Source organism: Zootoca vivipara, chromosome 4, assembly GCF_963506605.1.
Source record: "Zootoca vivipara chromosome 4, rZooViv1.1, whole genome shotgun sequence".
Taxonomy (NCBI): Eukaryota; Metazoa; Chordata; class Lepidosauria; order Squamata; family Lacertidae; genus Zootoca; species Zootoca vivipara.
The window spans coordinates 93,098,884-93,115,733 of record NC_083279.1 but is presented as its reverse complement, the minus strand read 5'-3'; the positions used below and the strand labels follow the sequence as shown (position 1 = coordinate 93,115,733).

Below are 16,850 nucleotides of genomic sequence, written 5' to 3'. Positions count from 1 at the left end.
AGAATCTGTAAGTTTCCCATGAGAACCAATTAACAGAAACTCGACCCCCCCCCCCATATTTCCCAGCAACTGGTATACAGAGGAACTGCTGCCGCCAACAGTGGATGCAGAATGCAGCCATCATGGCTAGTAGCCACTGGAAGTGATCCAAGTTGGCAGCCGTCACTACAACTTGTGGGAGCGAATGCCATAGCTCAACTGTTATTTTGTGCATCTTGAGTGTTTCATGCGCTTTCACCCATGCACGCAACTGTCAGGGACTGGCTGGATGATGACGAGTGCTGGGAGGCGCTGTGTTTCAGTGTGCATATTGTTTTGAAGAGGGTGGATTCAACAGAATTGCCTTCCAATGCAAACTGAATAAATTGCCTGCCCTCCCCGCAACTCCACCTCTAGGGCGAACGCCTTCGTCCCACCTTAGCCATGTTTGAGGAATACATCTGTACCAATGGTAAAAACTCATTAATGAGCACTCACACCTTACACCGTGGGTGCAACATAATTAGCACAATATAATCAAACAGCACAACCTCGAAGCAAAATATACATATGGAATAACCAGTGCCTTTTTCCTGGGGGGGACGCAGGGGTACACATACCGCTAAACATTTTGTGAATCTAAGTTTGGCCTCATTGAGGGGCAGTATTTCAATACGAGTAGAAAATGAGAGCACAGTGGTACCTTGGGTTGCGGACCCGTTCGCACCCCGAAAAGTCCACAACCCGAGCGGCGCTTTTGCGCATGCGCGAAAGCGTGATAGAGCGCTTCTGCGCATGCGTGCATGGTGAAACCCGGAGGTTCGCCGAGTTCGCAACACGAAAAAACTCAACCTGCAGCGGACACAACATGAGGGGTATGACTGTACCCCTAAACCTTTTTAAAAAAAGAAAAAAAAGCACTGGGAATAACTATCAAAGAGATCTCCCTGGCTTTTGAGTCATAGAATCATAGAGTTGGAAGAGACCACAAGGGCGATCCGGTCCAACCCCCTGCCAAGCAGGAAACACCATCAAAGCATTCTTGACATATGCTTGTCAAGCCTCTGCTTAAAGACCTCCAAAGAAGGAGACTCCACCACACTCCTTGGTAGCAAATTCCACTGCCGAACAGCTCTTACTGTCAGGAAGTTCTTCCTAATGTTTAGGTGGAATCTTCTTTCTTGTAGTTTGAATCCATTGCTCTGTGTCCGCTTCTCTGGAGCAGCAGAAAACAACCTTTCTCCCTCCTCCATATGACATCATTTCATATATTTGAACATGGCTATCATATCACCCCTTAACATTCTCTTCTCCAGGCTCAACATACCCAGCTCCCTAAGCCGCTCCTCATAAGGCATCGTTTCCAGGCCTTTGACCATTTTGGTTGCCCTCTTCTGGACACGTTCCAGCTTGTCTGTATCCTTCTTGAACTGTGGTGCCCAGAACTGGACACAGTACTCCAGGTGAGGTCTGACCAGAGCAGAATACAGTAGTAATATTACTTCCCTTGATCTAGATGCTATACTCCTATAATTCTAAGTCTGCTGCAGCCTCAGAATTAATTATAATATTTTGTTGTCTATGGTTTATTAAACTGAAAAAAACAACTTTGTATAAACCTGAGCAGAAAAGCGCTGAGAATTATTCTGGGGGTGGAGAAGGAAACCACTGGAACCACACAGCCCAAATAACCCTGGGATCAAGCCTTGGCAACCTTCATGGTTCCATAGGCACTGTGCAAACAAACACCAGTGCATTAATATTAAATAAAAAAGCACCGGCTCTCCTTGGGAAAACTGTTGGCTTTCCCTGCAATCCAGGCAGTGCCGCTGAGCTTGCCCAGTGACTTCCCATCCATCAACATCTAATTAAAAGCTTCAGATTAAAACAAAGTTCTCGTCTGGGGCGGCTCCAGCGTTCAAATGCTGCTTGGTGAAAAAAGGAGAAAAGGAGGATTTGCTCTCTTGCACACGTGAGAAGACAGGCTGGAAACACTCTGCGGGTACACGCGCCATTTCTCCTAGCAGAGGCCCAGAATGCGCTCAATGGTCCATTCCATGGCTATTTGCTCCATGCCAAGGTTTTGCCACGGCGGTGCGCTTGAGACTGACAGGTGCAAAACAGGCTGCCTTTCAATCAGGCCACGTAAATAGGCCTTCTGCTTTTCTGCCTCATGGTAGAATCCTTAAGAGTTTAACTGCTGTAAGAGTTTCCAGCACAAATTCGTTATATTTGTTATACTCCTGTCGCTTCAGGGGCTGTGGCTCAGTGGTAGAATGCAGCTCTCACATGACAGCCTACCACGCAGGGTACGCCTTGGGTTCTGGAACCTGAGAGCATGAGACTCTTCATCTCAGGGTTCTGGGTTCGAGACCCACATCGGGTGAAAGTTTCCAGCGTTGCAGGGGATTGGAGCAGACCCTTGCGGTAGGGTTGCCATATTTCAAGAGGTCAAAATCCCAACAAAAGTTGGGAGCTTTTTTAGGACAATTGCCCGGTAGCCCCTTTGCCACCCCCGAGCCAGAGCCCAAGTCGCCCCACCAGAGCCACAACCAGAGCTGCCTGCGCACCATTTTTTTTTTAAAAAAAAAACCAAAATTCAGGACATTTGGTTTAAAATGTAAACCCCTCCCCCGGATGGACATGTAGGACCCTCAAAAAGAGGACATGTCCAGGAATTCCCAGACATAGGGCAACCCTACCTTGTGGTAACTCTCAACCCTGCAAGTCTACAATTCAAACACTTTTAGACCACTTTTTAAAATTCACTGACATGTTTGCAGTGTTGCAAATCACAATACAATTACAAAACCCAATAGAACCATCCAATATTAATTTAAACACACACAAAATTCTGCACAGCACGTAGCTCTGTCGAGGCAGCACCGGATGTTGACATTTTGTGCAGCTAATATACACAACTTGCCACTTGGTGAAGAATCCCTCTTATGAACTGGGGTATAATTAATCGGGTCCTCCCTAACAAGAGGGTGTGACCTGGAAACCAGACCCTGTGTTGTGGGTGGGGACGTTTGGATGGCCACAACACCCTATTGGAGGTCCCTTGATCCTGGGTGCAATTGGGCCATTGGGATGCCAGTCAAACCGATCGAGGGACCACTATTTAAGCCCATGCATGTGTCCCTGGCGTGCCTGGCGTGCTATGGTCCATGGGGTCACGAAGAGTCGGACACGACTAAACAACAACAATGTGTCCCTGAGCTTCCTCTTTTGGGCTCCGTGCACCCGGCCACCTCTCCCTATATTTAGGGCTTGCGCTTGACCTTGCTATGCCCTCAGGTGTTGCCTGTCGTTGGGACAGGTGCACGGCAGGAATTTTCCCCACTTGGCTGATTGGCTGGTGCCATTTGGGTTTCGCCTGCCACGTAGCAAATCGTCACAACTTGTAAGGTTGTGGATAGGCTCTGGTTCAAGTGATAGGGGTGGCAGGTGTGGAGGACTCCCTGGTTCTGAATGGGGTAACTGTGCCCTTGAAGGACCAGGTGCACAGCCTGGGAGTCATTTTGGACTCACAGCTGTCCATGAGGCGCAGGTCAATTCTGTGTCCAGGGTGACTGTCTACCAGCTCCATCTGGTACGCAGGCTGAGACCCTACCTGCCCGCGGACTGTCTCGCCAGAGTGGTGCATGCTCTAGTTATCTCTCACTTGGACTACTGCAATGCGCTCTACATGGGGCTACCTATGAAGGTGACCCGGAAACTACAACTAACCCAGAATGCGGCAGCTAGACTGGTGACTGGGAGCGGCCGCCGAGACCACATAACACCGGTCCTGAAAGACCTACATTGGCTCCCAGTACGTTTCCGAGCACAATTCAAAGTGTTGGTGCTGACCTTTAAAGCCCTAAATGGCCTCGGTCCAGTATACCTGAAGAAGCGTCTCCTCCCCCATCGTTCTGCCCAGACGCTGAGGTCCAGCGCCGAGAGCCTTCTGGCGGTTCCCTCGCTACGAGAAGCCAAGTTACAGGGAACCAAGCAGAGGGCCTTCTCGGTAGTGGCACCCACCCTGTGGAATGCCCTCCCACTAGAGGTCAAAGAGAACAACAACTACCAGACCTTTAGAAGGCATCTCAAGGCAGCCCTGTTCAGGGAAGCTTTTAATGTCTGGTGGATTTCTGTATTTTAATATTTTGTTGGAAGCCGCCCAGAGTTGCTGGGGGAACCCGGCCAGATGGACGGGGTATAAATAATAAATTATTATTATTATATGTGTCGGGTACAGTGGTACCTCGGTTTACGGACGCAATTGTTTCTGGGGAGCTCGTCGCTCCCCGAGCAGTCTGTAAACGGAGCACCTCTTCTGCGTATGCGCGAAGCGCCGATAGAGTGCTTCTGCACATGCACGCACTGCACAGATCTCTTCTGCGCATCCACACACCACAGAACCCAGATGTAAGCACTTCCAGGTCCGCGGCGTTCAGAAACCGATCGATCGCAAACCACAGCACTCGTGAACCGAGGTACCACTGTATTCCGTTAAAGGAATCCACAGGCTCATGGTTGGTCTTCCCTGTGAGGGGTTGTGCCTGGAGCCTGAGTCCAGGGGACATCTGGGTGGAGGTCTAGCAGGGCTCCTGCTTGCCACTGTCCCAGAGGCTGACTTATGGTTGGTGCCCAGGGTCAGTGCTACCTGCAAGGGCGCAGGGAGCTAGTCGAACCAGATCCTATGCAACCACTAGATCCTAAATTCTACCAAAAACCAAACCTAAAATTTGAGTCTCGTCTGAATTTATTTCGTGGGGTGGTTAAAAGGTCTCCACACGGAAATGGTTTAAGCAAAGAAATAAGTCCGCCCCCCGCTTACCCTTACCCAACACCGCCAGGCCGAAACCTTGGTCAAAGTTAGCAGCTTCTTCTCCATGTCTCGACACTGTCGTTTGATAGATTGTGGCAGTAATACTTAGCTATTTCCCATGGGCGTGGAACGAGGTGTTAATTCACTAACATTTGTCAAAATACTGGAATTCTCTTCAGAGGGACGGCTGTAGCACTGCGGCACGTTATTACACCTCGAGAAAGACAGGGGAGGAAAATACTATTTTGCAGCAGAGATCCTGCTCCGATAACCACCAGTGCACTTTTCATTAATATCTGGTGACAGATGTAGTTTACTGAGGAAAAGTCTATTACCTACACTCTAACATGAAGTTATCTCTTTTTCTTCCAAACAGCATAATGACTGGATCTTTGCCCCAGCATCGCTGACATGTATCAGTTCTTTGCAGGGCGTGAAATCATATCCTCTGCTTATTGTAACTGTATTATACAAAGAACAGGAGAAAAAGGGTGTATGTGCGTTTGTGGGAGAACAATATTAGAAATGTCCAAAAGATACAGAAGAAACTCAATTACTGATCTGTGCACACACACACACACACACACTGAAATGTACTCGGAGTCGAGAGTGAATTTCATGCTCTTTATTCAGCTCATAGTCATCAAGGAGAAGAGGAGAAGAAGAATGGCTCTTTTCCCAAAACCATCTGCTTATATACATTATTTACACAATGGGCCTTGCGTGATTGGCTACTTCAGGGCTACACCTGTGGGCCAATTATACTGTGGATTGACTTCTGCCTGCAGCCTGATTGGCTGCTCCTACAGGCCAATCGGGTAGCAGATTCGCTTCTGCCAGCCGCCTGATTGGCTGCTCCAGCAGGCCAATCAGGTTGCGGATTCACTTCCACCTGGAGTTGGATTGGGTAGCTCCCGCTGATTCTGAATCCTATTGTTCTAGGATTCAGCTCAGTACATAACACACACACACACACACTCAAAGTATCCAAATTCTGCGCCCGTTTTTCTTCTCCATGCAAAACTTATTTCTGCTCCTGTACAACAGAATATAGGCCACTGAAGACCCAGCCTTGCCAAGTGAAGAGCCTGCTTATCTGATTTTGACAAAGCTATATATTGCTCAACTGCTATAGTCTCTGTGCGGCGCACAATAAAATTACTGAAGATGCAATACAGGTAAAAAGTTTAAAGTTAGCCATAAAATAAGAAAAGGCTTAAAATGCCTGCAGAAATGAAAAGGTATTCACCAGATGATCAGCAGGGAAGCTGATCTCAGCCAGGAAGGAATTAGAGATTTAGAGCTACTTTGGTTACATGCGACCACCCCTTAATCGCATCTTTGTGAGCCTAGGAAGGCCTGGCAAATAATTGAGTAATGTAGGGTGGGACCCAAGAAGCCTGCTTTGGAGGTGGTATGACAAGATGGCAGAGCGAGACACTCCTCCTGTGGGTCAGAGAGGGTGCCTCAGCAGAGAGGGCCCTTGGTGACAACGACTACCTTCCCTCCAGTGGAGGTCAGGAGGACTTTAGGGTCTCCTCTGACCTTCTCCACCTGTCAGAAAGGATGCTGTTATTCTTCCCACGTTGCACCTGGGTGGGTGGCTGAGAGGCAGACAGGGGGGTCTTTGCCTGAGGTCTCCTAGAGATTCATAGGCTGAGGGGAAATCTGAACTGAAAGACCTACATTGGCTCCCAGTATGTTTCCGAGCACAATTCAAAGTGTTGGTGCTGAGCTTTAAAGCCCTAAACGGCCTCGGCCCAGTATACCTGAAGGAGCATCTCCACCCACATCATTCAGCCCATACACTGAGGTCCAGCTCCGGGGGCCTTCTGGCGGGTTCCCTCACTGCAAGAAGTGAGGTTACAGGGAACCAGGCAGAAGGCCTTCTTGGTAGTGGCACCCTCCCTGTGGAACGCCCTCCCATCAGATGTCAAGGAACTAGACCCTGACTTTTCGAAGACATCTGAAGGCAGGCCTGTTTAGGGAAGTTTTTAATGTCTGATGTTTTACCGTGTTTTTAATATCCTGTTGGAAGCCACTCAGAGTGGCTGGGGAGGCCCGGCCAGATGGGCGGGGTATAAGTATGAAATTATTATTATTATTATTATTATTAATTATTATTATTAATCTCACCATTCACTGTCCTCGCTGTCACACTAATTCAATGTAACTAAATGAAACTGCCTCCCACACCAACCTTGGAGACGCAGTGCATGCACAAAAAATGTTTCTGTCTTCAGATTATTATTATTATTATTATTATTATTATTATTATTATTATTGCAGTCTGAAGTGTGGGCAATTAAAAGGCAGTTTCCGGATACAGAGAAAAGCTGCTACCGGTAAAAGGAAGAACAGATGTTTGCCCAGGAGAGGGAGAGAAGCAGTGGGCCATGGCAGATCCTTAAGAGGCCCACACCTTACAACATCTGACAGATGTAAAGCATCATAATTACCTTGCAGTAAGCGACTGAGCGGCTCCTGTGCAGACACTGAGAGAGGAAGCATGTCTGTCTCCCCCCCCCCTCCACCCCCTTTTGCTAGTGGCTCATCAAGTGCAGCCTCCCTGAGGGAATTCCCGAAATGCTAAATTGAAAATAGCCTGTTGCCGTCTACAGAACCAGATCTATTTATTTATTTTGAACAGAGACATTGCCAGAAGGGTGCCCCCATTCACTTGCCTGGGTTACTTCCTTTAGCACGGCAGGGGTGCCGCTTTTTTGCAATTTAGACAGAAGAAGCAGTATTAAACCACCACAAATGCTTCAAAGAGTGCTTTGGATTTTTTTTAAAAAAAATCTTGCAATGCCCTCCCTGCCCCACCAGGGCCAAATATTCCCATAATGCCTGCCAGTCTGCAAAAGTCTTTAAAACTCTTCAGTGCGGCAATTTTCAGAAGGGTGACCACCTTACTCAGTTGCAACAAAAGCAACGAGTCTTGTGGCACCTTAACACAGCCTCTCCGACTTGCCTACTAACCCTGATGACGATGTTCTGCCTCCACAGATGGTGGCAGTAATGCTTCTAATACCAGTTGTTGGGAAACACAATGAGGCAGTTGGTTCGTGTCCTACCCTCCAGAGCAAGAGAAAACAAGCTTGCTCCATCCTCCATGTGACAGCCCTTTAAATATTTGAAGATGGCTCTCCTGTCTCCTCTCAGTCTCCTCTTTTCCAGGCTAAACACACCTCTACCATTCCTCATCAGGCCTGGTTTCCAGGCCCTTGACCACCTTGGTCGCCCTCCTCTGCACACGTCTCCAGCTTGTCAACATCCTTCTTAAATTGTGATGCCCAGATCTGGACACAGTACTCCAGGTGGGGTCTGACCAAGGAAGAATAGAGTGGGACTATCACTTCCCTTGATCTTGATACTATACTTCTGTTCATGGGTATAGCTAGGATTTTTGTTAGCGGGGGCAGGCCCTCAGTTTGCTATGTATTTTTATTGATTTTAAAAAATTGATTTGGGGGCAGCTGCCCCTCCCTACCCCCCTTGGCTACGCCCATGCTTCTGTTGATGCAACTGCTATTCTCTGTAGTCTGCTAGACCTTGCACAATCTTTCTCCTCTCACACACCACATGCCTGGTCTCCAATCCTCATTCTAGCTCATGCGTAGGCAACCTCAGCCTTCCAGATGTTTTGGGACTGCAACTCCCATGATCCCCAGCTAACAGGACCAGTGGTCAGGGATGATGGGAATTGTAGTCTCAAAGCATCTGGAGGCCTGAGATTGCCTATGCCTCTTCTAGCTCTTTCCTTTACATCAGGCATCCCCAAACTGCGGCCCTTCAGATGTTTTGACCTACGACTCCCATGATCCCTAGCTAACAGGACCAGTGGTCAGGGAAGATGGGAATTGTAGTCCAAAACATCTGGAGGGCCGAAGTTTGGGGGTGCCTGTTTTACATACAGAGAGACTCGAATCCACTGGTTTCTTGAAAAGGATTCTTGGTTTCTCCTCTTGTATGAGCAGATACACAGAAACACAAGACGAGCCTGCTGGATCAGGCCCGTTGCCCATCTAGCCTCGCATCCTGTTCTCACAGTGGCCAACCAGATGCTTGGGGCAAACCCTCAAGCAGGACATGAGCACAAGAGTCCTCTCCCCTCCTGAGGTTTCCAGCAACTGGTATTAAGAAGCATTAGCTAATCTGACTAAACAGCCATTGTGCAATATTTGCCATGTGATGATGGGAACCGAAGGGCCCTCGAGCAACCAACACCCCAGCTTCACATCCCTTTATCGAACGGTGCACAGATGTGCAGCTACGACGGCTGCCCAAAGCATTCCCTCCATGGCAGAATGAACAACAGCATCGCCAAGCCCATTAGAATGGCTTTAGAATTCAACCATGTGGTTATTTACCTGTTGGAAAGATCTAGGAATAATCCATCAAAAGATCCTTGAAGTATGCAGCCTTAACCTGGACATGTGTTGATTGCAGTTTACCTGTCGGGGGAGAGGAAATAAAGAAATACAATAAGGAGGTTGGCCTTTTCAGTTATTTCTTTTCAGCTGGGAAGCAGGAAGTGGAACAATCATGTTAATAAGAATTATAGCGGCGGCAGCCATGGGATACTTCTTCAGGGTAAGCCAGGAATTCAAAACAGCTACTGATTTAGCTGAATCATAGAACAGCAACAGTTAGCTCCTTAAAATCTCAGTGATATGAGCAGATGAATGGAAGATGCAAACATCAAACAAGCAGAGCATCTCAAAAGTTGGTTGAACATCCGGCCCACTGAGTTGTTTCCATATGGAATCGCCATGCCCCCCCCCGGGCTGGTTTGATGGTTTCATATTATTTGGTTTGGTGGGTGTGGTAGAATGGATTCTTACAGTGCCCAATGATGGTTCCAAAAGTCAAATGGGTGTAAATTTTGGGTCCTGATTTTTTTGTTTAAAAATAATAATCTTTAAGCAGAAACCTGTCTTATTTCCTCCACAATGAATGGAAAATTGGGTTTCCTTATATTATAATCACTTTCACTCGGAGAAAGAATCACTGGAATAGCATCTAATGCCACACACAGGGCTGGACCCATCATTCCTAGGCAGTAGGACCAGCGGTCAGAGATGATAGGAGTTGTAGTTCAACAACATCTGGTGACCCAAGATTGAGAAAGGCTGGTCTAAAGCATGAATGAATAAAATCAAAGTAAATGTTGAGATCCTCCTCAGGTGGAACACGTAGGGATTTTCCAAGCAAAGGCAAAAGTTGGGAAAGGCTACTCTAGGGTATCAGACGGGAAATGTCATGGGATTTCTTGCATGAAAATCACTTGCTCAACCATTGAGCTACGACTCTCCCTCTAAAACAGGGTTTCCCAAATTTGGGACTCCAGCTGTTTTTTGGACTACAGTTCCCATGATCCCTGACCACTGGTCCTGCTGGCTACGGATGCTGGGAGCTGTAGTCCAACAATAGCTGGAGAGTAGACCCAAGTTTGGGAATCCCTAGAAGATCTAGAGGTTCCATATCCCCAGTCACAAATGAAAACTAAAACTCTGCTCTGTATGTTTTTAATATGTATACACCGCCTACTCATTTAAAATACCAAGGTAAAGTACATTAGCCCACCCAAACCATCACCACCCATTCCCATCAAAGCATTTGCCAGAGTTAGTAAATGAGATTGAGCCAACCTCCCTCTGGTTACAACAGACACCGCCCCACAAGGAAACATTGAAAGAACAACGAAGCACTAGAGCACTACACAGAGTGATTGCACAACACCAGAGAGATCTTTAGCCTGCCCCTCCGAAACCAAACGAGCTATCTTGAGGCAGCATCACAAAACATGAGATACCACGAAACAATGCAAAATAATCCTAAGCATGACTGGCTCACCTGGAATTAGTATTTGCTTAATTCTGAATATAGCTCTTGGCATAATCAAGTCCTCCAAGAGACGCCTGAAAGTCAAAAGTGAAGGTTTTCCCCGAAGGAGTTTCCCGAAGCAATGGAACCAGCAACACTAAATCCCCAGCTTCTGCTTCGAGGTCAGTTTGGTCTCTGTTACCGGGGCGGTGGGTGGGGACAACTCAACACCACTCCTCTGGATGACCTTGCTTCGCCAACAAGGAGTGGCGAAATCTGCCAATGAGTGTGCGTTTGAGTAGCGCTCTTGAAGGGCGACTCAGCTGGAAATGACAGTGATCTGAAACCTCCACTCTCCAGGTGTTTATTTGGACTACAGCTGCTACCATCCCCAGCCACCTTAGCCAATGTCCAGAGATGATGGCAGTCATAGTCCGAAGCCATTTCTGGGAACCCAGGGCTGAAGAACGCTACCTTAAGGAGCACAACGGGGAGAGAATTTAATCTCCCACATCTTGCCACATGTTGTTGTTATTTAGTCATTTAGTTGTGTCCGACTCTTTGTGATCCCGTGGACCATAGCACGCCAGGCACTCCTGTCTTCCACTGTCTCCCGCAGTTTGGTCAGACTCATGTTGGTAGCTTCGAGAACACTGTCCAACCATCTCGTCCTCTGTCATCCCCTTCTCCTTGTGCCCTCAATCTTTCCCAACATCAGGGTCTTTTCCAGGGAGTCTTCTCTTCTCATGAGGTGGCCAAAGTATTGAAGCCTCAGTTTCAGGATCTGTCCTTCCAGTGAGCACTCAGGGCTGATTTCCTTCAGAATGGATCATAGCTGCCAAGTTTTCCCTTTTCTCACGAGGAAGCCTATTCAGCATAATGGAAAATCCCTTTAAAAAAGGGATAACTTGGCAGCTATGCAATGGATAGGTTTGATCTTCTTGCAGTCCATGGGACTCTCAAGAGCAGGGATCAGCAAACTTTTTCAGCAGTCCCTCAGATCTTGTGGGGGGCCGGACTATATTTTGAAAAAATATATGAACAAATTCGTATGCCCCCAAAAGAACCCAGAGATGCATTTTAAACAAAAGGACACATTCTACTCATGTAAAAACATGCTGATTCTCGGACCGTTCGCGGGCTGGATTTAGAAGGTGATTGGGCTACATCCGGCCCCCCGGGCCTTAGTTTGGGGACCCCTGCTCAAGAGTCTCCTCCAGCATTCAAAAGCAGCAATTCTTCCGCGACCAACCTTCTTTATGGTCCAGCTCTCACTTCCATTCATCACCACTGGGAAAACCATAGCTTTAACTACGCACAGACCAATTTCCTGCCCTGTCCACAAGTGCACAGGAGCCAAGCCTGACAACTGTAGCTCCCTCTAGGAATTTGCTAATGGAGGAGGTCAGGGAAAGCCATGCTTGGCACCCTCTGTTTTATCCAAGGCCTTCTTGCATTGAGCAGGAAGATCTGGAGGGGCTTCCTAAGGAAGTTTGGCTGGGCATATTGGAAACCCTGGTGGCACAGCCCAGCGCAGTACACTTGGTAGTGCCAGGGCATGAGAGAGCTTTGGGACACATGCTCTTGTCCCCTTCCTCAGTTTCTGCTCTTGCATGTTCTTTCTGCATGCCTGGAGAGGACTTTCCCCAAGGTTAAGGCCCTCTGCCCTCAGTTGCCATGCAGTTTCGTTCTATCATTTGCTTTGCCTCCAGAAAGCTCAGAGCAACTTACGTTAGGCATCCATTAACCACTTAGTTTGCATACCAATTACATTTCCAGGACAAGTCTTCATGACCAGCTGAAACGCAGCAGGTGCACCAATAAGCAACTATCTTACTTTTTAAAGGCAGCCCTGTTCAGGGAAGTTTTTAATGTTTAATGCCATATTGTGTTTTTAATAGTCAGTTGGGAGTGGATGGGGAAACCCAGCCAGATGGGCGGGGTATAAATAATAATATACCATCACCATCATCTCAGTGCTGCAAAGAAAAGTTACAGCTGTTGGACGTGTGGTTGCTGTGGAGCTCTGAAAGATCCAGGAGACTTGGGGGTGCGCATGCATGTGTGGCAACTGTGGCGGTTTGTGCCCTTGGTATTAGCACCCGTCATTTGAGCTGTGTGGCTTTTGAAAATGCTATAAATAAGCATGAAGAGACCTCATTCCAAATCCATCATCAGTGTAATTTGCACTACACAGAACTTGGGTACAATATAATTAGCAAATGCATTGCAATAATTTATTTTTGGTTTAAAAGGCTGAACAGTCACAGTCTTCTAACAAGATGGGGAAGAAAAAAACAGAGCTATGAGGGTTTTTTTTAGCCCCCCCCCTTATTATGGCTCCTATTAATTCAGTCATTTTACCTTTGGTGTGCATTCACTCACCTATGCAATGAGAGCCGCTCCACTGAGAAGGGTTTTGAATATTGAGCCTGCTTTTTTGTTTTGGGCGCGATGCAAAACGCAAAGCCAGAGCCGCGAGAGCCCCTCTGCATTTGCATTATTATGATTAACACTACTCCAAACAGAAAGCATCCGGCGGTATTAATTACAGGAATGGTGAGATTCAAATAGTCATAAATCATTAGACAGCATAATGTAAACTCCCCGAAACCTTATCAGAAACTAATTTTGCATGACTTCAGAGGCTTTTTTTCCTTCCCTGCTCTGCATTTCCACCTCATTTATATGGTGACTGTTGACGTAACGGCAGGAATTGTACGTGCTTGATTGAGAGGTATGAAAAGAAAGAGCACAGAAGGTGAAATTTATGACTTTCCCTAACAGCTACTTTTGTGTTACGCACAACTCTTTATCCTAGAGGGTGGAAAGGTTAGGGCTGGTATTTAACTAACCTCTCCCGTCAGCTCAAGGATTTCCATTTGCACAACTCCTTCCCCCTCTTGCCAGATCTGCTCCAAAGGGTTGGGGGAACCTCTAGAACCGATTTGGGGGGTACACAGAGGGAGGAGAGGCAGGGGTTCATGGGAGCTGTGGAGGACACTGCATTCGCTTACCCTGCACTAGGCACATCTATCTGAGTTTATAGAATGTAATACTATACCTATAATTACTCATCAGTAAGTCCCATTGAGTTCAATGGGTCCTTTCTCCAAGGTAAGTGGAGCCTGAGGTTGTATTCTGAACTTGAGCTCTATCATGGAATTAATACCCAGCTGGCTCAAGAGGCCTGCAGCCATTCATCCTAACTGCATTAAGGATGAAGAAGCACTTTCTGGCTCGGAGCGGGACCCTCCCTTGAAGGAAGGCAAAGTCCTATTGACTCACAGAGCTGAGCTTAGGACCCCACTCTGAGGAATGTGCTTATCTTGGGTCCCTTTGAGATTCAAGGCCTTCTCCTAACACCCTCAATCATTGGAATTAAAGAGGCAAACAAGTGTTTGTTCTCTGCAAGGAGTTGTAAGCCACCCTATCAGGAGCTCATTGCATTGAAGTTGGGCCTTCAATGGAAAACTGGAGCCCTTTCCTGCACCCACAATGAACCAAACACTTTTTCTTCTTCTTTGGCGATCACTCATAGCTGAGTAAGATTGTCTTCCATAAACAGGGTTTTAACAATGAGTCTGTAAGTGGCCGTGGAAGCCAATACTGGATCAACACATCCTTCCACAGTGGGGACATTGGTTTCCAGGCAGGAGTTGATCACGGTGTGGATTTGCCAAGTGTGCCTTCCTCTTAACGCGTTTCTCCCTTTTGCCCTGAGTTCATATGTCTTCAACGCCCATGACACCTTTGGTAAAGGCTGTTCTCTAATTGGAGTGCTCACAGGCAAGTGTTTCCCAATTGTTGTTATTTATACTACTTTTTTTTTTCAATTTGCCTTGAGAGAGTCTTTAAACTTCTTTTGTTGACCACCAGCATTACGCTTTCCATTTTTAAGTTCAGAATAGAGTAGTTGCTTTGGAAGACGATAATCAGGCATCCGCACAACATGACCAGTCCAACGAAGTTGATGTTGAAGAATCATTGCTTCAACACTGGTGATCTTTGCTCCTTCCAGTACACTGGCATTAGTTCGCCTGTCTTCCCAAGTGATGTGTTTCAGAGACACCGTTGTTGGAATCTTTTGAGGCATTGGAGTGTTTATAAGTCTCCTTCCAAACCAAAATAAGTCACTTTTCCATTTACTTAGGCATTAAGTATTTGCACAACGGCAACACTTAAGTATCCACAGAATATTGGCAAGGGAGGAGGTACTGAGTTTTCCCTGACATTGGGTGAGCTTGTCATGTTTGTGTGATGCAACATGTGCGACACACAGGTGTGATGTCAAGTGCATCGGGAGAAGAAGAGTTTGGATTTGATATCCCGCTTTATCACTACCCTAAGGAGTCTCAAAGCGGCTAACATTCTCCTTTCCCTTCCTCCCCCACAACAAACACTCTGTGAGGTGAGTGGGGCTGAGAGACTTCAGAGAAGTATGACTAGCCCAAGGTCACCCAGCAGCTGCATGTGGAGGAGCGGAGACGCGAACCCGGTTCCCCAGATTACGAGTCCACCGCTCTTAACCACTACACCACACTGGAGGAGGCTGCAAGGCCCTACAAGACTCTCTGCCTCCACGAGGAGGCCTGGCAAAGTCTGGCCCCCAAAGATCAGGGAGAGTAGGCTGAGCTGTCCTCAGTCCCATAGAGATGATGCCTATGATGGGCAGAAAACCAGGACAACTGACCACGCCCATTATCTCACTGGTCACACCCCATTATCTCCTGGCAGCCCCACGAGGTCCAGTGAGCACCAGACTCCACTACTTCCCTCCCTGGTCAGGACACCAGTCTTGTCTGGATTGTAGCTATTCAACCAATACTGAGTTGAATCACTGATCCTTGAGTTTTTCCTTATTTCTCAAGGGAACAAGCATGTGATGAAGAAGACCTTTCTTTTGTCTGTCCTGAATCTTCCAGTATTGAAGCTTCATTGGATGCACATGAGTTCTAGTGTTGCAAGAGAGTGAGAGACAGTTTCTCTATCCTCTTCCAAACCATGCCTGACTTTAGAGACCTCAAGCATGTCTCCTCTTACCCAGCTTACTCAAAAGCCCCAAGTCGCAACCGCAGGACGAACTGGGAGACAAGAGCTGGCTGAGACACAAACTGGAAATCAGAACCAAAGCATATCCAAGACGACAGAGCCGGGGCAGAGCTCAGGAAGAGCATGTTGCTCATCTGAAGTTCTTTTAAGAGGATCCCATAGCCAGCCTCAGTGGATGGAGTCAGGCCCTGATAGTAATTACTTCATTGAGCAGCTCTGACTTCCACTTCAAGATGTCAGTTTCGTTCTTATGGGATATGAAAGAAGAGACGGAAACTAAACAACACAGGCTGTGCAATGCAATATTTAGCAAATGCAATTTTCTCGTGTATACTTGTACTTTATTCATTGCAATTTTATGAAGAGGAGGAGGAGAGGGGAAACAGTTTTGTCAAGAAGCAGCTACAAGGAGGAATTTTTAGAATGCAAGGAAGGGGATGCGTGTTATTGTGGTGTGTGTGTGTGTGTGTGTGTGTGTGTTAATGAGAAAGAGAGAGAGTGGTCAATGGACGAATAGTAGAAAATGACCGAAAAACCTGTCCCTAAAACATCTTGGACAACCAAGATGATCAAAGTTCAGGAAACCAAGCCTTTCGAGGAGCACTTGAAGGAGCTTGGTATGTTTAGCCTGGGAAAGAGGAGATATGACAGCCATCTTCAAATACCTTAAAGGTTGTCACATGGAAGAAGGAACCAGCTTGTTTTCTCCTGCTTTAGAGGGTAGGAATCGAACCAAGGCTACAAGTTACAAGAAAGGAGATTCTGACTAAACATATGCAAAAACTTCCTGACAGTAAGAGCTCTTCAACAGTGGAATGGTCTTGCCATTCCACTGTTGAACAGCTCTTACTGTCAAGAAAGTTCTAATGTCAAGTCAGAATCTTCTTGCCTGTAACTTGAAGTCATTGGTTCAAGTCTTATCCTCTTCTTTCTATGAACTCCCAAAGTACGATCCAGAGACTTCCCCAACACTCTTGAAGTAAAGCTTTGTGCAAGGCATGGAATTTTTTTTTGGGGGGGGGGGGCTTTTTTCAGCCCCTACAGAAAGCTTTCTGGAAGGACTCGTTCTAGTGGTGTGCAGGGCCAAAGATGGAACAAGAAGCATGAGCAGGTAGAGAAGGAACGTCTCCTATCACCTTAACCTTAAACCCATCAACAGATATCCTGCCAGACA

General features: G+C 47.0%; 1 protein-coding gene across 1 annotated transcript in view; it reads right to left on the bottom strand.

Moving 5' to 3' along the window:
- TENM4 (teneurin transmembrane protein 4) overlaps nucleotides 1-16,850 on the bottom strand; it is a 1,459,233-nt gene that overhangs the window by 404,785 nt on the left and 1,037,598 nt on the right. Inside the window, exon 7 of the mRNA XM_060274010.1 lies at nucleotides 9,169-9,252. The gene's annotated coding sequence lies outside the window, so the exon portion shown is untranslated. The remainder of the gene's footprint in view (nucleotides 1-9,168; nucleotides 9,253-16,850) is intronic.